A 24293-nucleotide genomic window follows, 5' to 3' on the forward strand; every position below is an offset into this window, starting at 1 on the left:
ATAGACGTGTGCTCAAACACGTGACCGCACAGCTACAAACAACAGCAGAGCAGGAAGAAGGGGGCGGAGCAAAGTGTGTGAGCAGGAGAGAAGCAGAGAGAGAAGCAGAGAGAGCTGCTTATACGTGAAACGGGAGTAAAGCGTTGAACTTAGAGGAGAGAAACGAACTAAAGTATCGATCATAAACCACTACCAAAGTCCTGATCGATATCTGCATCGATCTGCCCACCCTTGTCTCCTGGATCGTAGCTGAGATCAGCGTGAACCACGTGGGTCTCTGCTCCCTGATCTGTTTCCTGTGTTTGGAAAGAGTTGCAGCTTCATCGCGGAGTTTCTCTCGGTTTGTGGGCTCGTCTAAAGGTAAGCACCGAGCTAACTTTACTGTGAGTTCAGTTCATGTTGAGTTTAGCTCCTGAATGAGGTCTTCTGCTGCTCTCCTCGGTGTCTGTTCACAGTTTATTGTGAACACGTTGAGAGAAGAGTGAGAGAGTGTTTGGAGAAAAACACCAACTAATCATTAGCTCAGCATGCTGGGAGAAGTTGGAGCAGAAAAGTCTTTTCATTGTCCCTGCAGCTGTTTTTCTGCCTGCACCAAACCTCTACAGCCTCATTTCTATTTGTATGGACTCAAATGTCGTCATAAATATTTTGTACTTGTAAATCAAATGCGTATTTGTGTATTGAGTTTTGCAACTTTGCAAATAAGCATTAACACTATATGTATTTAAGATAAGATAAGATAAGATAACCTTTATTAGTCCCACACGTGGGAAATTTGTTTTGTCACAGCAGGAAGTGGACAGTGCAAAAGTTATGACGCAAAAATTAGAATACAATAAGAATAAATACAGTACACAGCTGTACAGAATAGAATAAAATAATATACTATATACAGTAGAATAAAATAGAATAAAAATATACAATAAGATAAAAATAGAATACGAATGCTATATACAACTGAGTAAAAATACAACGATGCCAGAAAGGATTATTGCACTTAGTGTTATTGCACATGTGTGGATGTGTGTTTGTGTTCAGTTAAAGTCTTTGTTGTGGAGTCTGACAGCAGTGGGGAGGAAAGACCTGCGAAATCTCTCCGTCCCACACCGTGGGTGCCGCAGTCTCCCACTGAAGGAGCTGCTCAGTGCTGTCACAGTCTGCTGCATGGGGTGGGAGATGTTGTCCAACAGGGATGACAGCTTAGCCGCCGTTCTCCTGTCACTCACCACCTCCACTGGGTCCAGAGGGCATCCTAGGACAGAGCTGGCCCTTCGGATCACCCTGTTCAGTCTCTTCCTGTCCCCAGCAGAGATGCTGCCGCCCCAGCAGACCACACCATAAAAGATAGCAGAAGCCACCACAGAGTCATAGAAGGTCTTCAGGAGTGGGCCCTCCACCCCAAACGACCTGAGTCTCCGCAGCAGGTACAGCCTGCTCTGCCCTTTCCTGTAGAGGGCGTCTGAGTTATGAGTCCAGTCCAGTCTGTTGTTCAGATGAACACCAAGGTACCTGTAGCTGTCCACAGCCTCAATGTCCATACCCTGGATGTTCAGTGGTTGCAGTGGAGAATGCTTGTGCCTGCGGAAGTCTACCACCAGCTCCTTGGTTTTACTGGCGTTGATCTGGAGGTAGTTCAGCTGGCACCAGTCCACAAAGTCTTGAGTCAGTCCTCTGTACTCCTTGTCGTCCCCATCAGTGATGAGGCCGACTATTGCAGAGTCATCAGAGAACTTCTGCAGGAAGCACTGGGTGGAATTGTGGGAGAAGTCTGCAGTGTAGATGGTGAAGAGGAACGGAGCCAGAACCGTTCCCTGTGGGGCCCCCGTACTGCAGACGACCCTGTCCGACACACAGCCCTGAGTCCTCACATACTGTGGTCGGTCGGTGAGGTAGTCCAAAATCCAGGTAGTGAGGTGATGGTCCACTCCAGAGTTCTCCAGCTTGTCCTTCAGAACCGAGGGAAGAATAGTGTTGAAGGCACTGGAGAAATCAAAGAACATGATTCTCACAGTGCTTCCAGCGGTCTCCAGGTGAGCGAGGGAACGATGTAGGAGGTGAATGACGGCATCATCCGCTCCAATGCCAGGCTGGTAGGCAAACTGTTAAACTGTTAAATCCTAACAGTATCTGTAACCAGATATTAACAGAAAAATTTGTAACACTTGTAAATATTTTTTACACACAGACAAATTCTCATCTGTAGATGCACAAAAATAAAATGTTCACATATTTTGGTTTACAAAGTTACAAATACGCATTTGATTAACAAGTACAAAATATTAATGACTGTTGGGTCTGTGTTCCCACAGGCCCCGCTAGTTTAGAGACTTGTTCCTCATGAAGAGCGAAATCAAGACAGAACATCTGTCCCCCCCTTGGTTACAAACACAAGGCTGTGTGTGTGTGTGTGTGTGTGTGTGTGTGTGTGTGTGTGTGTGTGTGTGTGTGTGTGTGTGTGTGTGTGTGTGTGTGTGTGACCTCACTAAAAGGATCATAAAAGCAGGAAGCAACATCGGACAGAATCTTCACAAGGGATTTGCTCATGATAAAACACTACAGCCTCTTCCCAGAACCTCGAGAGGCTGGGGAGGGGGACATAGGAATGTCTTGATCCTATAGTTTGAACCAAGACTTTACAAATTTAAGAAGCACAATGACAACATTCAACAATTTGACTTAACAATGACCACAATTTGAGCCTCAATATTTCAAGTGATAACAGGAAAGTGTGTGTTCTTGATTTTACTACCTGGTGGGATCCACTTTAAAGTTGTCCATAAAATTTAAATGATTAATTTTACAAAAATGAAAGCAATATATCACTGACATATGAATATGAACTTCTTCACAAATAAAATTTTTTAGAGAAAAAATTACCAATAATCATCCCACAGATGTAATATTATCTACAGCTACTCTTAGTACCATTGATGTTAAGTTAGACTCTCAAGCTGGCTGTAGTTAAACCTTTACTCAAAAATCCATCTGTAGACCCAGCAGTCTTAGCTAATTATAGGCCAATCTCCAACCTTCCTTTCATATCAAAAATCCTTGAAAGAGTAGTTGTCAAACAGCTAACAGATCATCTGCAGATGAATGGTTTATTTGAAGAGTTTCAGTCAGGTTTCAGAGCTCATCACAGCACAGAAACAGCTTTAGTGAAGGTTACAAATGATCTTCTTATGGCCTCTGACAGTGGACTCATCTCTGTGCTTGTCCTGCTAGACCTCAGTGCAGCGTTCGATACTGTCGACCATAATATCCTATTAGAGCGATTAGAACATGCTGTAGGTATTACAGGTACTGCGCTGCAGTGGTTTGTATCATATCTATCTAATAGACTCCAGTTTGTGCATGTAAATGGAGAGTCCTCTTCACACACTGAGGTTAATTATGGAGTTCCACAGGGTTCAGTGCTAGGACCAATTCTGTTTACATTATACATGCTTCCCTTAGGCAGTATCATTAGAAGACATAGCATACATTTACACTGCTATGCTGATGACACCCAGCTCTATCTGTCCATGAAGCCAGATGACACACACCAATTAGTTAAACTGCAGGAATGTCTTAAAGACATAAAGACCTGGATGGCCGCTAACTTTCTGCTTCTTAATTCAGATAAAACTGAGGTTATTGTACTCGGCCCTGAAAATCTTAGAAATATCGTATCTAACCAGATTCTTACTCTGGATGGCATTACCTTGGCCTCCAGTAACACTGTGACTGCTCCTCACATACAAGGTCTTAAATAATCAGGCCCCATCTTATCTTAACCCTTTAGAGCCGATCAGAGCGGACACGCTCTGTTTTGCGTAACTATTTTTAAATCCCGGTAGCACTGCAACCACGTAAGCTAGCGCAAAAATTTTTTTTGCATATGAAACCGGAGGAGTTGTACTTGCATCTCATGCCATCAGCTTGTCCTAGGTCACGGTTTCCTTCCACATAAAGCTTTGCAAAAACTGCATAAAAAGCGCTTGCAGGAACAAAAACATGATATTCCAGAAACACGCTTTGCCAATCCGATCAGCTGTTCATAACACTTCCTACGTTGGAATAGACGTCAGCGCGAACTTTTGCATTTCCGCCATTACCTGCCCGAAACCGGAAGTGACGTCATTTTCGCGGAAATGTAGTCTTTTTTTATGATCAGGGCCTCAGGGCATATACTGGTCTTTTTAAAAGTTATCTTTGACTTTATGCCTTTCTGTGTCGTTTCTGGGATGCTTAGGACTCATATTGCACTGCTGGAAATAGTTTATTTTGATGCATATGCTGCTTTTTTGCAAATTTGCAGTATAATATTTATTTTCGTTTTTCCTGCAGTGTATAAAAATTGGTGTATTTCAAAAATAAAATTATGAAGACACTCAAAATAAATTTCCTGTGGTGGGAAACTACTTTGTGCAACTTTTTTGTATTTACAGTTTTGAGGGATAAGCCTCTTAAATTTCTCTAACTACAAATATATGTTAAAAAAGCAAAAACGATTTTCAATTTTTTTGTAGTTTATTGCACTTTTTTGCAATTTATGTAATTACTATGCACTTAATGAATACATATTATTAAAATCTGGGCTATAATGGTTGTATTGATGTATAGCAACTTGAAATGCTCCCAAAAATGGCTCCACAGCATGTAAAAATATAATATAAGCTCTGGCGGACTTGGTTCTATGGTAGGTCTTAAAGGGTTCATGACCTTGTAGTACCATATCACCCTATTAGAGCACGTCGCTCTCGCTCTGCAGGCCTACTTGTTGTTCCTAGAGTATTTAAAAGTAGAATGGGAGGGAGAGCCTTCAGTTTTCAGGCCCCTCTTCTGTGGAACCAGCTTCCAGTTTGGATTCAGGAGACAGACACTATCTCTACTTTCAAGATTAGGCTTAAAACTTTCCTTTTTGCTAAAGCATATAGTTAGGGCTGGACTAGGTGACCCTGAATCCTCCCTTAGTTATGCTGCAATAGATGTAGGCTGCCGGGGGATTCCCATGATGCATTGAGTTTTTCCTTTCCAGTCACCTTTCTCACTCACTATTTATTAACAGACCTCTCTGCATTGAATCATATCTGTTATTAACCTCTGTCTCTCTTCCACAGCATGTCTTTATCCTGTCTTCCTTCTCTCACCCCAACCGGTCGCAGCAGATGGCCCCGCCCCTCCCTGAGCCTGGTTCTGCCAGAAGTTTCTTCCTGTTAAAAGGGAGTTTTTCCTTCCCACTGTCGCCAAAGTGCTGCTCATAGGGGGTCATATGATTGTTGGGTTTTTCTCTGTATCTATGAAGCGCCTTGAGGCGACTTTTGTTGTGATTTGGCGCTATATAAATAAAATTGAATTGAATTGACATACAAATGAGGACAAAAGCTCAGCTTCCTGTTGTGCTTCTAAATACTGTAGGAACCGCAAGTAAGCCTGCAGTGTGAGAGCAAAGTGCTCTAATGGGATAGTGTGATGCTATGAGTTCTCTAAGCTATGATGGGGCCTGATCAGTCAAGACTCCGTCCTCTGTTCTTGTTTCACTGTGATGTTACAAAGATCTGTTTTGTGTCCCAGCCGATCAGCAGGAGGAGAAGAGTCTGACGGAGCACCAGACGAACATTTTCAACCATTCGGACTCAGCTCAGCCACTACAGTGGACAAAAATGTCATCAACACAAAAGGTGAAGAACCTATCACTTTTATTGAAACTGTGCACTTCATCAGCGGATGCTTGTTTGTCAAGATTGAAAAGGATTCAAGAAGAAGTTTGTCATTTCGTATGGTATTACCCAGGCTGAAATGAAAGTGTTTCTCACCAGCATCTACAGTGCAATAATCAATACAACTAAAAAGAAAAATGGTTTGACAAACAGTAAAAAGGCAGTAATAAATCACAACAATAAAAAGGGGTAAATAACATAAAATCTTAATTCATAAACAAACTCCAGTCCAAATAGTCACACTCATACAGGTAGCTTCAGCCCTTTCACAGAAGGGGCTAATTAAATTAAGTAGTGTGTGTATCTGGGGAGTATATTGTATGCTGTGTGTGTGTGGATAGGAGGCATCAGAGTATAGCTGTGCTAATAGCTGAATGTATGGTTATTGGGTGCAGTCCTGCTTTTCTGAGTCTCCCGAGGGAGTGCAGACACTTTTGTGCTTTTTTTGATAACTGCTGTTGTATTAATGAAGAAGGACGGTTCATCAGCAAGGTGCACACCCAGGAACTTAACACTGCTGACCCTCTCCACAGCAGCACCCTCTATGGTGAAGTCTGTGTGGTGATCTCTGCCAGACTTCCTGAAATCGATCACCATCTCTTTTGTTTTGTCCACATTGTTGGTGAGATTACGGGATCTACACCACACTTCAAGCTGCTCCACATCTATTCTATAAGTGGTCGTTGTCAGTGATGAGACCAACCACAGTTGTTGTCTGCAAATTTCAACAATATGATTAGCACAGAGTCTGGCTTACAGTAATGTGTGAGCAGACTGAACAGCAACGGGCTCAGGACACCCCCCAGAGGAAAGTCTGTGCTCAACAAGATGGTCTTTGATGTGTGGCTGCCCACCTTGACTGTCTGTTGCAGCTTTTCAAGAAGCTGAAAACCCATTTGCAGGTTGCAAGGTCCACGCCTGATAGCATCAGCTTTTCCAACTGCTGCAGAATGATCGTGTTAAAAGCTGAGCTGAAGTCGATGAAAAGGACTCTGGCAGAGGGGTGTTCTTCCTCTCCAGGTGTGACAGCATAACATGGAGTGTGGCAGAGAGAGGTCATCTTCTGTAGATCGGTTGGTCCTGTATGCAAACTGAAGGGGATCCAGGTCTATTTGGAGACTGTTCATGATGTGCTTCAAGACCAGCCGCTCGAGGCATTTACTCACAATTGGTGTCCCTTGTCATTGGGGGAGGGGGCTTGTAGTACGTAATGTGTTGGAAGCCCTGCCACAGCATCGTTCCTCACACTGTGTTGAGAAGCGCTCCACAGTCTGATATTGTTGTCAAGGGAGCAGACATTGGCCGGCAACTGTGTCCGTACGTCTGGCTTGTATTGGTTAGCAGCTAGCCTCGCATTAGCTCCTCTATGCTTACCCTGCTTCTGTATCCTATCACACCGCTTTCTGTGTTTCCTCCTGGGTGTTGCTCAGAAAGAAAAGAAAGAAAAAGAAAAGAAAAACAAACAAAACACCTGGATCACCTGTATGGAGAAAAAAAAATTGTGCAGCACGCAAGATAGACAGCGCACAATGTGCTTTGAGGCAGCAGGAAAGAAAGGTGTAGTCCGTGTCTGTGAACATCGGTGTGTACACCTGTGTGCATAGCTGTGTGGATCAGCATGCTTGTATTCCAAAGGTTTCTCCATGTAACGATCTGCTAGGAAGTGTGGGGAGCCATAGCGCCGTCCCCCAGGGTATGAAGCAGGTATGGAGGAGGTCCAGGCCCCAGATATCCAGAGGCCCCAGAGTACAAGGACCCAAGGAGGCCCACCAAAAGGGGGGGAACCGTGCCACCCTCCTGGGAAGAGCTGAGTAGAGCCCCAAACGAGAGGTCACCCAGCAGCTACGGAGCAGAGGCCAGAGGGGGTTGCAGTGGCGTGCCCGCGGGCTCTGTCGGCAGCCAGCTGCGGCAGAGAGGACCGAGCTTCAGGCCCAGAGGGCAGAGGCCTGAGGGCATCCCATCCCCCGGAAGGGGCCCAGCCGGGCCACAGGCGCCAGGCCCCGCCAATCGGCCAACAGCAGTGAGCCGGTACATACATGAGCGCCCAGCCCCAGACGACAAGGACCACCAACACACCAACGTCTGAGGGCATCAGCCACCGGCAGGGAGTGTGGTGAGGGGAGATAGGCCTCCGTACTTAGGAGGGCCTGAGATGTACCCAGAGAGGTTGAGTCTAAGACCCAACCTGACATATAGACACAGACGAACAGGCGCACGCGGATACAAACGTGCATTCCCACCCCATGTGCACAACCAAATACTCGGCACTCACCCAACGTGTAGACAGACACAAATAGACACTGCACAGACAGTCGCACTCCCCAAACATACTCTATATCCCAGGTCCAGGTACCCCCGCCCCCAGAGGGGCAAGCCGCACCTAAACCCAGGAGATGTAACCCTTCTCTCTGGGGTGGAGGCAAGCGTACCACCTCCTTATCTGCAGTAGTAGGGAGGCCCCGCATCCCAGACCCCAATCTGACGGCCAGCACCTCCTCCCAGCGCCCCAGCCCTGACGTCTAACAGAACCGGGGTGAGTGAAGACCCAACACCTCCCTAAGCCCACTCATATGTAGTGTTGCTGTGTGCTGTTCTAAAGTGCATTTAAAACACAGGAGAGCATGGTACTTGCTTCCTCTCAGAGAGCAGCACGGCTCTTCCCGAAAACCCTTAGTGTCTATATGCATTTAAAATTGAGGGTAGGGCAACAGCACCAGAGGTGGGTTGGAATACACAGACCATCCTTTGGATGCTATAAAACGTGCCCACCCCCAAGGCCCTATATGTATGTGTTATGTGAGAGTGTGAGTAATGTGGATGTCTAGGTTGCAGAATAAAATTGAGGCACAGGCGGCCAGAAGGGGACAGAGGGGGAGTGCCTCCCCTGCACCTTGGTGACATACCTGCACTCCAAGCCCTGTGTGTGTGGGTGTGGTAGAGCGGGAATAGGGAGGCAGCTTAGGATGGGGAGGGAAGAAAGGGAGGGGCAAGCGGCCCCTCCCTGGGGCCAGCTCCCCCGCTGACCCCAGTAGGCACCCCCACACTCTGGAACCCACCAGGGCAAGGGGGCCCAGGCCCATCCGGACCGGGGCCCGCAGCAGCAGCACCGCCCAGCCCCACAGAGTCCGGGGCAGCCCACCCGACTCCATCCCAGAGAAAACTGCACCCACCCCATCATCCAGTCATCTCCCAAACTACACAAGACAATAGACACCCAGGTTGAATTCATTCTCCACCTCTCTTATATCGCTCCCCCCACGTGCAGAGTGAGCTCCTGTAGAGAGGAGACCACCTGCAAAGATATAACAGCCTCCCCACCAGTTAGAGAGCCCCCTAGTTGGGCCGATGCACCAGAGGTCCCCTACACTGGGGCTGAGCCCCCCTGCACCCACCCGCCCACAGCTCTGGCGACACAACAGCCAGGACCCAAGCCCCCAAGGCCCAGCAAGCACCCCAGACCGGGGGACGGAGCACCCCCAAGCCTCCACGCCCGTCCCGGACCCAGGCTACCAGACCAGTAACCAACGTCCGCCAGCACAGACCCTCCCCCATCTCTGCTGTACGCAGCCACAAGGGAAACACCATCTAAGAGCCCCCAGAGCCCCTAACCAGGTCATGGCCACATCCCCCGGGTTAGGCCCTCAAGGGAAAACGTCCCTAGGGACTCCCCAGACGCCCCAGGGCCATCCCTACCCCCGTATCCACCACAATAGCGAAGGCAGGACCAAACCATGACCCCCCCCACCCCCACTAGGTGATGAAGCCGATCAAAGGAGCCCAAAGGGATTGATCAAATGTGAGGCTGTTTCAAGACTAATGTGATCTATTAGATGGTTTTTATATTGGTTAGAATTAAGATTATTTTTATTTTTCCAGTTAATGAGGACCATTTTCTTGGCTATGCATAGGGCCGTAAAAACAACGTGGGCTGTGTTTATTTCTGCAGTGACCTCATCCAAGTTGCCCAGCAAGCATACTAAAGGGGAGGCTGGAATGTTACATTTCAGACACTTTGATAAGTCTTCACATATCTCACGCCAAAACTTCTGAACTGGTGGACAGAACCAAAGAGCGTGGATGTAATTGTCCGGTGTATTTGCTGTGCAGTGTGAGCAGTTGTTGGAAGGCGTATAGCCCATCTTGAACATCCTATGACCAGTATAGCACACTCTGTGTAATATTTTGTGTTGTGTTAATTGGAAACTGGGATTTCTGATCCATTGAAAGGTTTTTAAGCATATCTGAGACCAAAGGTTTGGGTCTAAGCTGATCGATAAATCTGCTTCCCATTTTGCAGCAGGAAGGGATATTGATTCATCTACTTTAGAAAGTGTTTGTAAGTAAAGTTTTGTAATATGTCCGGATTGTTCCAGATAGGTGTACGTTTGCATGGGATTAATGAAGACTCTGTCATTTTTAGAAACTCCCACCATGCTGTCAGAGAAGAGCTGATGCTGACGCTTTTAAAGCATTCATGTTGTTTGATGTTTGAGCTGATAAATGGTAGGTCTGAAATTTCTAGGTTATTACATAGGGCCTGTTCTACATCTATCCAAGGTTCATCTAAGAGGGTGTGTTTAAACCATCTAGAGGTGAACTGAAGCCTGTTGGCTAAAAAATAGTGATTAAAGTTAGGCAGATCTAATCCTCCTTTATCCTTGGTCTTTTGCAGTGTTTTTAAGCTGATACGTGGGGGTTTATCTTTCCAAAGGAATTTAGAAATATACGAGTCTAGAGATCTGAACCAATCTTGTGATGGCTTATTTGGGATCATTGAAAATAAATAGTTTATTTTTGGCAAGACCATCATTGTTATAGCGGCGACCCTTCCCATGAGTGATATGGGTAAAGATTTCCATCTAGCCAGATCAACTTCTACTGTCTTTAACCCTTTAAAGCCGGTCGGAGTGAACACGCTCCATTTTGCGTAACTATTTATAAATCCCGGTAGCTCTGCAACCAAGTAAGCTAGCGCAATAATTTTTTTTGCATATGAAACCGGAGGAATTGTACTTACATCTTATGCCATCAGCTTGTCCTAGGTCACAGTTTCCTTCCACATAAAGCTTTGCAAAAACTGCATAAAAAGCGCTTGCAGCACCAAAAACAAAATATTTCAGAAACACGCTTTGCCGATCCGATGAGCTGTTCATAACACTTCCTACGTCCATCAGCGTGAACTATCCCATGTCCGCCATGACCTGCCCGAAACCGGAGGTGACGTCATTTTGCGGAAATGTAGTTTTTTGCCATCAGGGCCTCATGAGCCTATACTGGTGTTTTTAAAAGTTATATTTGACTTTATGACTTTCTGTGTCATTTCTGGGATGCTTAGGACTCATATTGCACTGCTGGAAATAGTTTATTTTGATGCATATGCTGTTTTCTTTGCAAATTTGCATTATAATATTTATTTTCGTTTTTCCTACAGTATATGAAAATTGGTGTATTTCAAAAATAAAACTAAGAAGACACTCAAAATTAATTTCCTGTGGTGAGAAACTAGTTTGTGCAACTTTTTTGCATTTACAGTTTTGAGGGATATGCCTCTTAAATTTCTCTAACTAGAAATATATGTTAAAAAAACGATTTTCAATTTTTTTTGTAGTTTATTGTACTTTTTTGCAATTTATGTAATTACTATGCACTTAATGCATACATATTATTAAAATTTGGGCTATAATGGTTGTATTGATGTATAGCAACTTGAAATACTCCCAAAAATGGCACTACAGCATGTAAAACTATAATATAAGCTCTGGCGGACTTGGTTCTATGGTAGGTCTTAAAGGGTTAAAAGTGGGATGTGGTTTAATTTAGTTAATTCTGAAAGTTTAGGAGAGACATTAATACCTAAATATTTTATATTTCCAGATTGCAGTGGGGAAGGAGAAGAATTATGGAAGGAGCAATTAATCGGAAGGACTGTTGATTTTGACCAGTTAATTGAATAATCGGTTCAAGGTTCTTTATTTGTCACATGCATAGTTATACAAGTATAACACACAGTGAAATGTAGCCTGACACGCTCCTCGACATGTGCAAAAAAATTGGGGGGGGGGGGGTGTAGAGGAAAAACATTATATATATATATATATATATGTAGTATATACATTGGGTGAATGTGCAGCAGTAGCAGCAAGCAGGTGAATTCTGTACATTAATATGAATAGACATCTGACTATTTTACAGGATAGACAATATAAACATATTTAAAATTAAAGGAATTGAAATGTACATTGTGCCTTGGTTTAGAGTGTCTGGAAGAGTCCTGTCTCAGTCAATTATAGATGATGTGAGAGGGCGGGTGTGTGTGTTTAGGGCACGGATGGCTTGGGGATAGAAGCTCCTCATCAGTCTCTCTGTCCTTGCCCGGAAGATGCGGAACCTTCTACCAGATTGCAGAAGTTGGAACAGTTTGTTGCCAGGATGGGACGGGTCCTTCAGTATCTGCGCTGCTCTAGTCCAGCATCTCCTGGTGTAGGTGTCCTGAAGCGGGGGGAGAGCAATCCTGCAGCAGCGTTCTGCTGTATGGATCACTCTCTGGAGAGCTTTTTGGTCCTTCACACAGCTGTTCCCAAACCACGATGTCATGTTCTGTGTGAGGATGCTCTCCACAGCGCCTGTATAGAAAATCCTGAGGATCTTTGGAGAGACCCTGAACTTCCTCAGTTGTCGTAGGTGATACAGGCGCTGCCTAGCCTTTTTGGTCTGGACCTGAATGTGGGCAGCCCATGTCAGGTCTGAGGAGATGTGGACACCAAGATACTTGAAGGACTGCACCCTCTCCACTGGAGCTCCATTGATGATAATGGGCTTGTAGTCTCTGTGCTGACCCCTTCTGAAGTCCACCACCAGCTCCTTCGTCTTGCTGACGTTCAGCTGGAGGTGGTTGTCCTGGCACCACGATGCAAGATTCTTCACTTCATCCATGTAGGCCGTCTCATCGTTGTTGGAGATGGCACCCAACACCACTGTGTCGTCAGCAAACTTCACAATGGTGTTGGAGCCATGGGTGGCCACACAGTCTGAAGTGTAGAGGGAGTAGAGCAGTGGCGAGAGGACACATCCCTGAGGTGCTCCTGTGTTGATGGTGATGCTGTTGGAGAAGCACCTGCCCACCCTCACCACCTGAGTTCTGCCAGTGAGGAAGTCCAACACCCATGCACACAGACGGCTGTTAAGTCCCAGATCCCTCAGCTTTGTGAACAGTCTGCAGGGCACTATTGTGTTAAACGCTGAACTGTAATCAACAAACAGCATTCGCACATAGTTACCCTGTTTCTTGTCCACATGGCTGAGAGTGGTGTGTAGGACGTGGGCGATGACGGAGACACTTGAGAAAGAGTTTATCAATGCAATTACCCCAGAGAGATTGGTTTGTGAGTTTTGGAGAAAAAGTAACACATCATCTGCATAAAGGCTGATTTTATGTTCTACATTCTTACATTTTATGCCCTTAATTGTTGTAGCCTTTCTAATTCCTGCTGCTAGTGGCTCAATAAAAATTGCAAACAGTGAAGGGGAGAGTGGGCATCCCTGTCTGGTGCCCCTCAGGAGACAGAAGCTGGAGGATGTTTGTTTGGTCATTTGTTCTGACACAAGCTGTTGGGGAATTATATAATATTTTTAACCAGTTTTATAGCTTGAGGGAAATACAGGGTCTTTGCCTGGTTTTAGTAAGAGACTGATATTTGCAGAGTTCATATTTGGTGGTAGTCTACCATTTTCTTTGATTTCCTGCAACATCCTGTGAAAAACTGGTGCCAGAATCGCCCAGAATTCTTTGTAAAAATCTATTGGAAAGCCGTCTGGACCTGGAGCCTTATTATTGGGCATACTTATCAGAGCTTCCTGGAGTTCACCTGGCATCAGTGACGAATCCAGTGCCATTGCTTGGGTGTCTAATAATTTTGTAAGAGTTATGTTGTCGAGAAATTGATCGATTTCATTTTTAGATGGGTTTATTTGTGGTGTATATAAAGTTTAATAGAAATCCCTAAAAAATGTTTATTTTTTTAAGATCATATATTGTATTCTCAGATAAATCTTTAACAGCACATATAGTTGTTTTTTCTTTATTGATTTTTAACTGGTTAGCAAGAAATTGTCCGGATTTGTTATCGTGTTCATAATTTTGCAGGCAAAGTATTTGTACTAAGATTTTCGTCTTTTTATTAATAATTTCTTTTAATTCTAGTTTTGTTTTGCGTATTTTGTTTAATATTTCTTGATCTTGGTGTGACACATAGGCTTTTTCTAAGAATTTGATGTTTTTTGATGTTTTTTTTTTCTAGTTCCTGAATATTTTTGTTTTCTTCTTTCTTCTTACAGTGGGGCAAAAAAGTATTTAGTCAGCCACCGATTGTGCAAGTTCCCCCCACTTAAAATGATGACAGAGGTCAGTAATTTGCACCAGAGGTACACTTCAACTGTGAGAGACAGAATGTGAAAAAAAAATCCATGAATCCACATGATAGGATTTGTAAAGAATTTATTTGTAAATTAGGGTGGAAAATAAGTATTTGGTCACCTCAAACAAGGAAAATCTCTGGCTCTCACAGACCTGTAACGTCTTCTGTAAGAAGCTTTTCTGTCCCCCACTCGTTACCTGTATGAATGGCACCTGTTTGAACTCATCATCTGTATAAAAGACACCTGTCCACAGCCTCAAACAGTCAGACTCCAAACTCCGCCATGACCAAGACCAAAGAGCTTTCGAAGGACACCAGGAAAAGTATTGTAGACCTGCACCAGACTGGGAAGAGTGAATCTACAATAGGCAAGCAGCTTGGTGTGAAAAAATCAACTGTGGGAGCAATCATCAGAAAATGGAAGAGATACAAGACCACTGATAATCTCCCTCGATCTGGGGCTCCACGCAAGATCTCATCCCGTGGGGTCAAAATGATCATGAGAACGGTGAGCAAAGATCCCAGAACCACACGGGGGGACCTGGTGAATGACCTGCAGAGAGCTGGGACCAAAGTAACAAAGGTCACTATCAGTAACACACTACAACGGCAGGGAATCAAATCCCGCAGTGCCAGACGTGTTCCGCTGCTGAAGCCAGTGCATGTCCAGGCCCGTCTGAAGTTTGCCAGAGAGCACATGGATGATACAGCAGAGGATTGGGAGAATGTCATGTGGTCAGATGAAACCAAAGTAGAACTTTTTGGTATAAACTCAACTCGTCGTGTTTGGAGGAAGAAGAATACTGAGTTGCATCCCAAGAACACCATACCTACTGTGAAGCATGGGGGTGGAAACATCATGCTATGGGGCTGTTTTTCTGCCAAGGGGACAGGACGACTGATCCGTGTTAAGGACAGAATGAATGGGGCCATGTATCGTGAGATTTTGAACCAAAACCTCCTTCCATCAGTGAGAACTTTGAAGATGAAACGAGGCTGGGTCTTCCAACATGACAATGATCCAAAACACACCGCCCGGGCAACAAAGGAGTGGCTCCGTAAGAAGCATTTGAAAGTCCTGGAGTGGCCTAGCCAGTCTCCAGACCTCAACCCCATAGAAAATCTGTGGCGGGAGTTGAAAGTCCGTGTTGCTCGGCGACAGCCCCAAAACATCACTGCTCTCGAAAAGATCTGCATGGAGGAATGGGCCAAAATACCAGCTACTGTGTGTGCAAACCTGGTAAAGACCTATAGTAAACGTTTGACCTCTGTTATTGCCAACAAAGGTTATGTTACAAAGTATTGAGTTGTATTTTTGTTATTGACCAAATACTTATTTTCCACCCTGATTTACGAATAAATTCTTTACAAATCCTACCATGTGGATTCATGGATTTTTTTTTCACATTCTGTCTCTCACAGTTGAAGTGTACCTCTGGTGCAAATTACTGACCTCTGTCATCATTTTAGGTGGGGGAACTTGCACAATCGGTGGCTGACTAAATACTTTTTTGCCCCACTGTATGTGATGAGAAAGAAATTATTTTACCTCTCATCATGGCTTTCCCTGCTTCCCAGAAGACAGATGCTGATGTTCCAGGAATGTCATTAAAGCCTAAATATAGAGTCCATTTTTTTTTAAAAGTATTTGATAAACTCTTCGTCTTTGAGCAGTGATATATTAAATCTCCAGTTTTTACTTGGTGTAGTATTATTCTTCTGTATTAGTGTTAAAGATACAGGAGCATGATCGCTGACAGCTATAGGATGAATCTCAGTGTCTGAAATGTTACTCAGCAATGAGCTTGTGAAGAGAAAATTATTTAGAAGATAAAGAAACTCACAACTCAGATATCTATTTTTTACATGCGCATGGGCAGTCAACGATCCGATCTGCTTTGCACTGATGTGCACAACAGATGAGACACAGAAAAAGCGCCCAGGGCATCCTGAACGACCTTTATTTATACTTAAAGCAAGTCTCCACAGCAGTAGGAGTGTCATGTATTGAACTCCTTAAAAGGAGAAAGAGAGGGGGGGCGCCAGTCTGTCTGTTTAAAACCGGATGTCACCACATTCCTTTTACACATATGGCTTCAATTTCTCTCTCCCTGTGTTGGCTCCAATTCACAACCTCTTCTTCCTTTAAATGAAGCTACAACTTAAGCATAATCACAAAATTAAAAATCTTTCATCAGAGCTGCTGAACAGAAAATAATCCAGACGAGGTTTTTTTTTTTTTTTGTACTCGTTTTTATTCATTTTCAAATTAAACCGTAAGTCTTTTTTGTAGATGGAATCTTATTTAATGCAACCACAAACCCAAACTCAAAGGGGTCTGGTGATGCCAACCTGTATGGATTGTTGCTAAAACAGTATTCAGTCAGAAGGAAAACAAACGTCTTCTTTCAGCCAGTCAGAGCTGTGCTCGCTGTCCAAGCCTTTTTGTTTCAATCACAAAAAACTGGGCCAATCCTGGGACAAAAATCAAACACTGCAAAAGCCAAAAAAGAAAAGGTTAAAAACTGTATTTGGTGACTAATCATGTTTGATTCACCCCCCAGGTTTGGGAGCAGTTCTGTGGGCCGTAATGTGAATATTTAAGAAATTGGACAATGTTTCTGTTCAGGCATGATGCAAGGTAGTGCTCCTCCAGTCTGCTTTGTAGGCCATTTTGGAAGCAGCAGTCAGGTGAACAGCAGATGTAATTCCATTTTTCGATCTCCAGGCCATCTTTGAAGAAAAGCATGAATGGTATGATGCCGAAAAGCATGAATGATGTGATGCCGACTCCATGGTTAAGTCGGTGGCGCCGCACCGACTTAACCTTTTTAACCTTAAAAAAAGATGGCGCCGGTGCATGTGGCTTGCTGTCTATCACTGCCAGTGTTGTTTGTTTGTTTTGATTTTATTGACTATTGTAATAAATGCCAACTCTCTCTTGGTGTATGATCGCCTAACCCTACTGGATCTCCGACCTTCTGCCAAAGGCTGGGCAAAGTGGAACCAAGCTGGACATAAAACTTTGCCCCCGCTAATATCGGAGATCCCGGCTCACCTGTGCCGTGTTCCAGATCCACCACTCCGGCAAAAGTGCTGATGCCGGGGTCGAAGGGCTGGCTTCCTGGTGAAGCTGAAAGCTTCTTTAAGGTATTCTCTTAAGCCCTTATCCAGAAAACAAGGAGCGGTGCCAAACTTCTGTTTCTCTCGGCGATCGTTGGTACCTGTCTGTACCTGGCTGGTACCTGTCATCTGCCTGGATGGGATGTTCCAGTCCCGCCGGCGTGGTGTGAATCTGCGGAACCTGTGGCCTCTGTGTCGGGCTTCTAGGACGGTTAGCGACGGGGATCCGCCGCTTACCGCCAGAATTGGCCTGGTAAATGCTAGGTCCCTAGCGAACAAAACGTTTATCCTGAAGGATTTCTTCACATCCCGAGGACTGGATTTTCTCTGTGTGTGCAAGACGTGGCTGAGCGCTGGGGAGTGCAGCCTCTTCTCAGATCTTCTACCTGGCGATTGCTGTTATTCTAATTCCCCACGTATGTTGGGCCGAGGAGGAGGAATAGCTACGATCTTTTACAGTCATTTTAAATGTAAGAAGCTATCAACCCCGTCGTTCACCAGCTTTGAACTGTCTGTTTGAGTTGGGCTGCTCTCACACAGTGTTGTGTGCGGTGGTTTATCGGCCTCCAAAATACAATAAGGACTTTGTGTTGACTTTGCTGACTTCTTGGCTGAATTCCTGCCAAAATATGATCGTGTTCATATTGTTGGGGATTTTAATATTCACGACTGTTGTCCTGATATGCCCATGGCGAAGGGCTTTTTAAACCTTATTGATTCGTTTAATCTGGTGCAATGTGTGACAGGTCCCACACGTGAACGTGGACACACACTTGATCTTGTTTTATATCATGGCTTTTCTGTTTTTAACATAGATTTGTGATGCTGTGTTTTATGACCACAGTCCTGTGATGTTTGAAGTTCCTCTTGCCTGTGCCTCAGTTAAACCTCACGCTGCTGTTCAGCACTGTCGTGTTTTAACTCCTCCACTGCTGAACACTTTTCATCAAGTCTCTCCTTGTGCTCGTGACCTCTCAGTCTCTGTTTCCTCCTCTGCTGTCTTTGACAGGTTTGAGCATGTGACTCTTTCCGTTTTAAAGGAGACTGTTGGTCGTTTTAAGTCTGTAGGGTCTCCAAATGATGCCGTCCCTCCTCAACTTTTAAAAGAGGTGTTACCTACAGTTGGTCCTTTGGTTCTTGAGCTGGTAAACCATAGTCTGACTGTCGTCAGGTGTCGTCCCTAAAGATTTTAAACATGCAGTAGTCAAACCCCTGATTAAAAAACCTGCTCTGGATCCTACGGTTCTTGCAAATTACAGGCCTATCTCCAAACTACCTTTTCTTTCCAAAATTCTTGAAAAGGTAGTTTACAGCCAAATAATGGCCTTCCTGGAAAAGCAAAATGTGTTAGAGGTTTTCCAATCTGGTTTTAAAGCCTTTCATAGCACTGAATCAGCCCTTTTAAAAGTTTTTAATGACATATTTTTAGCGACTGATGCTGGGGACTGTGTTGTTCTTGTGCTTTTAGATTTGATAGCTGTGTTTGATACCGTGGATTATGCCATTTTATTCTCTCGTTTGGAGCACTGGGTGGGCATTAGGGGCACAGCACTGGAGTGGTTCAGGTCCTACTTGGCGGGGCGAACTTTTTTGTGTCAGCCTCGGTGACTATGTGTCGTCCTCCGCTCCCCTCTTGTGTGGTGTCCCACAGGGCTCAGTTCTAGGCCCCCTCCTCTTCTCTTTATATCTGCTTCCTCTTGGTTCTGTACTGAGAAAGCACGGCATTCCTTTCCACTTTTATGCTGATGACTGTCAGATCTATGTCCCTCTAAAGAAAAAAGGCAGATACCTCACACAGCCATTACTTCAGTGTCTCGATGACATTAGGGCTTGGATGTCTGTTAACTTTTTAAAATTCAATGATAAAAAGACCGAGGTGATGGTTTTTGGCAGCCCCACTGAGACCCCCAATGTGTATGTAAATTCCCTGGCACAGTATGTTAAGCCAACTGTCACAAACCTGGGGGTCAAAGTGGACTGTGAACTGAAGCTTGACAGTCAAATTAAGGCAGTGGTAAAATCTAGCTTCTTTCACCTCAGGCAGCTGGCAAAAATAAAGCCAATTCTTTCACGGCAGCACTTTGAGACAGTGATCCACACCTTTGTTAGCACTCGGCTGGATTACTGTAATGCACTTTATATTGGGGTGAGCGCATCATATATTAGTCATCTACAGAGGGTGCAAAATGCCGCAACTCGTCTTTTAACTGGCACTCGAAAGTTTGAGCACATTTCCCCTGTTGTAGCTTCACGTCACTGGCTGCCCATTTCTTTTAGGATTCATTTTAAAATTCTTTTATTTACTTTTAAAGCTCTCCATGGCCTAGCTCCATCTTATCTCTCTGAGCTGCTACAGCCTTATACACCCACCCGCTCTCTCAGGTCAGCTGATCAGCTGCTCCTGAAGATACCCAGGACTGGGCGTAAACTTAGAGGAGATCGTGCTTTTGCTGTAGCAGCTCCAAAACTGTGGAACGAGCTTCCTTTAGAGATTAGACAGGCCACTTCTTTATCTGTTTTTAAGTCACTCTTGAAAACCCACCTCTTTACCCTGACCTTTGACACCACGTGAGATGTTGGTTTTTATTTTTATTTTAGTTGTTTTTAGGTGATTCGATGCTGTTTTATCTTGGTTTTGTTTTAATATAGGGCTGTTTTAATTTTATGTTTTATTTATTTATTTCGCTGCTTTCTGTTATTCTATTGTTTTAACTTATTTTCTGTACAGCACTTTGTTCCTGTGCTGGGTATTTTAAAGTGCTTTATAAATAAAATTGGATTGGATTGGATGGGGCCAGGTAAGCGGCCAGAGACAGCTCCATAAGGAGTGGGTTAGCTAAGCCAGTTTTGTCGGTGCTGTCCAACGTCATGTACTGTTCATAGCTGGGTACAGTGATGCAGGTAGACAGAGGTTTGCCACATGATGCACTTAGCTCTCAGACAAAGTTTGGGAACATAGGAAGGCAGTTTTTTGATATTGCGGGGTCCAGTTGGAGGAAAAAGCCTGTGAACCGCGACAGCTTCTGAGCTGGCAGAGGAGAGGGCTAGTCCACCTGCAGCTTCTTAGCTGCACAGTGAATCAGGGGCTGACTGCCGAAGCAGTGGCGGCACATTGGGGCTGTGCACACGTCATCACAGATAATCTGCCTTAAAGGCGTGAATAAAGGTTTCCTCAGCCAGGACACGTGAGGGCATGATATCCCATAGCACGTGTGTTGTACCGAGTGTATTGACTGAAAAGGAACTACTTCAACCTTTGGTTTAAAACTAGTGTTAATAGAGGAAATTTGAAGGTTGAGTTTGTTCCACGACTGCATTTCACTCACTGCCTCTGTTTGTATCTCTGTCACTGCAGGACCAACATGGAGCAAGAAGTCAGCGCTCTCAGGAGGCCGACAAACCTCACAGAAGAAAGGAAGAGAAAACATACAGTTGTGACTTGTGTGGAAAGTCTTTTCACTGTTCGGGAAACTTAGAAAGACACCAACTCATACACAGTGGAGTTAAAACGCACAGCTGTGAGTTGTGTGGAAAGTCTTTTAACCGTCCTGGAAACTTAAAAACTCACCAACTCGTCCACAGTGGAGTTAAAACGCACAGCTGTGAGTTGTGTGGAAAGTCTTTTAACCGTCCTGGAAACTTAAAAAAACATCAACTCGTCCACAGTGGAGTTAAAGCGTACAGCTGTGAGTTGTGTGGAAAGTCTTTTAACCGTCCTGGAAACTTAAAAACTCACCAACTCGTCCACCGTGGAGTTAAACCATACAGCTGTGAGTTGTGTGGAAAGTCTTTTAACCGTCCTGGAAACTTAAAAACTCACCAACTCGTCCACAGTGGAGTTAAAGCGTACAGCTGTGACTTGTGTGGAAAGTCTTTTACCCACCCTGCAAGCTTAAAAACACACCAAGTCGTCCACAGTGGAGTTAAAGCGTACAGCTGTCACATTTGTGGAAAAACTTTCCGCTGGCTAGTCAGCCGAAACAATCACCTACGCATTCACACCAAAAATAATGTTTACTGCTGTGATCAGTGTGGTAAAGCTTTTGTGATATACAAAAACTTACAACAGCACATGTTTACCCACACTGAGGAGAGACCTTATAAATGTGACCTGTGTGAGAAGACTTTTAAATCTCCACATTACCTCAAATCACACCAAAAGATTCACAGCAGAGAGAAACTCTAAAAGTGCAGTTACTGTGAGGTATGTATTTTTCTTTTAACAGTTTTACAATTTTATATGAATGAAGTTTAATTTCAAAGCTTAAAAGTTTTAAAAGCTCCTCCCCTTTCTCTCTATCTAACATTCACACTCCAATGGATGCATCGGAGAGCAGGTTGGAGTCAGTATCTTGTGGGATGCAGAGTAGAGCATCCAGGGGTTTAATCACCAGTCTTCCCATTAAGTAGATTACCTACAAATGAAGACTTAATGTTGCCCAGTAAGCTGAGTGTTATAATGTAAACAGTAAGATATAATTGGACACTGGCACAGATACTCCTTATTTCAGGCGCCATTAAAAATAAAAATGTTGAGAGAATTCCCTGACTTCCACTGTGTTTGTGTCTTTGTTTAGAAGCAGAGCGACACAGATGGATCCAGTTCTCAACCCTGTCGTCACTGTGGTAGTGGAAAGAGTTTCTCTGTGACTTTTGTGGAAAAAACTTTCAATCATCAAGAGAACCTAAACAACATCAACTCAGACACACTGGAGACAAAACGAACTACTGCAAAGAATGTGGGAGAGGCTTCCCTAAACCAAGTGAATTAAACCAAAATTAACTCTGTCACATGGGGTCAAAAACCATCTCTCATTCACCACTGCGGATCATCTTAAAGTGCATGGAAGAGTCCACACAGGAGAGAAACCATACAAATGCAGAAACTGGGAGAAAAGTGTCTCGCTGTCAGGAAGTTGTAACAAACATGAACGTACATACATGGAGGGGAAACTACAGCTGTGACCAGTGTGACAAATCAAAACATTTCACACCCATTGATTTTGAAAACCTTCAATATGAACTAAAGCCATCAACAGGATGTGAAACGACCACTGATGTGACTTTATATCCAAGAAAAAGATAAAAACTCAAGCTGATCTGGGTCTGGGCTGTACTTTGGTGTATTACCACCTTAAACAGTTTGATCTTTTTGTGGTTTCATTGACTCAGTTATGTCAGATTTCCTCTCTGTCCTGGTCTGGATGCTCATCTGTAAAGAAGTAAAACTCGGATGGTTCAGTGGTCTCTAGCAGCTGATTAGTGATCCAGCACTTCTGTGTATCATGCAGTTGTGCTTCTTTTCCTCTTGTGTCGACTCAGCTCAGTTACTTGGTTAGAGGGTTCCACATATACAAGAATCCTTCCTGGAATCGGTTTTTTGGTATGAGGTGTTCTTGGGAAGACGTCACACCACCACCACTGTGTCAGGCTGTTCCTGTGATCTTCTTTTAATGCCACGTGTAACGGGAATCTCTCGAAAAATTACAGCTCCAACTACAGCTGTTGTTAGATGTGAGATGAGCCTTTCTGTTGTTGAATCTCTCCCCCCATTGAATCTCTTATTGCTGAATCATGACCTCTGACCTTATCTAAGCTAAGTAAGGCCTGCAGGTCTTTAGATGATGATCTGGGTTCTTCAGTGACCTCCTGGATTAGTCATCGATGCACTCTTGCAGTATTTCTAGTCAGCCACTTGCTCCTGGGAGGCTTGAGTACTCTTCCATTTTTCCTGTAGTGTGGATAATGGCTCGTAGTTCGCTTGAGTCCCAAAGCCTTAGAAATGACTCTGTAACCTTTTCATACTGATGTCAGTGACTTTGTTTCTCTGCTGTTTCTTTTGATCGTATCATGATGTGCTGCTGTGTGAGGTCTTTCAGCCGGCTTCCATACATGGTCAGGTTGTTTTTCATACCTTTTTACCCTTAACAAATGAAACCATTTACAGACTATTTTCCACTGACCCAGGTAACCTTTGTCATATTTCTTTCCTTTTTGATCATCTGAAACATTCAAATGTTGAGTCCTTCAGGTGTAACCTTGACTGTTTTCCCAGTTGCAGCTTAAGCTAGGCTTAATCCTTCCTCTTTATACTACTGCTTAGCCACAACCAGCTGTGACAATGTTTATGGCTGGTTTGGTTAAAGTGCCAGTTTAGTAAATAGGAGAGGGCTCTCAATCCCACCAGTGCATAAAAACGTGAGTTCTCTGTCATTGCTCACTTTCTGTAAGAATGTCATGGCCCTGGGTCTTTTGACCCAGCGTTTTGTGTTTTCTATTATTGTGATGTATTTTGGTTCCGGTTTTCCTCTTTCTTTGGGTTTTGGTTCTGTTCTTCCCCAGTTTAGTATTTAGGCTTTTCTGCCTGTGTATTCCTGTGTCAAGTCCGGATTTCTTAGTCTGTGTCTTTGCATGTGTGAGTTCCTGTTTTATTTTGTAGGTCTGTGTCTCTCGTCAGTGTTTCTAGTTTCACTCCCCTTGTCCCGTTATGTCCAATTACTCCCAGCCGTGCCTCCGTCTGTTTCAGGTCTGTTTTTGTTTAGCTTTTCCCAGTTTAGGTTACTCGCTGTTCTGTTTTTTGCCACCCTCGCCTTTGTTTGTTATCTCACTGTCAATAAAGCTTCCTCACCTCAGTTGTGCTGCATCCTGGGTCCTTTAATAACTTACACCTGGCTCGCGTCGTGAACCCTGACAAAGAAAGCATGTTATCCTCAGGCAGAGCTGCAGATGATCAAGAATCCATAACTACTGGATGGTGGACGTTTCTCTAAGCAGACAGTCAGTTCTTGGGATGCCAGCTGGATGTAGTTTCACAACCTTTAACTTAATCTCTGTGTGTTTTTGACATCTTATGCTCTGGTTTAACTTTCAAACAACCTGATTAATGAAAGCACATCAAATAACTCCTGTTTGTCATCAGCGGTGGCTTTAGGATCATCCTCACCTGCTCATGGTTGCAGTTGTTTATCGGTTGAATTGGCATTTCCTTTATAGTGTGATAAGATGTTAATAAGCGTATAAAGCTGTAAAGCCTCTTGAGTGACTTAAATCGCCT

At 44.1% G+C, this 24293-nt stretch overlaps 1 pseudogene across 1 annotated transcript; it reads left to right on the forward strand.

Moving 5' to 3' along the window:
- Positions 1-78: 78 nt before the first annotated feature.
- On the forward strand, positions 79-23871 carry LOC146567755 (uncharacterized; annotated as a pseudogene). Its single transcript, XR_014893973.1, has 4 exons — positions 79-360; positions 5557-5663; positions 20595-21443; positions 21817-23871. The product of XR_014893973.1 is annotated as an uncharacterized LOC146567755 (transcript).
- The last annotated feature ends 422 nt before the right edge of the window (positions 23872-24293 follow it).

Source organism: Mchenga conophoros, linkage group LG9, assembly GCF_057382185.1.
Source record: "Mchenga conophoros isolate Kocher_MC1m ecotype Shallow Benthic linkage group LG9, M_conophoros_male_GT1.1, whole genome shotgun sequence".
Taxonomy (NCBI): Eukaryota; Metazoa; Chordata; class Actinopteri; order Cichliformes; family Cichlidae; genus Mchenga; species Mchenga conophoros.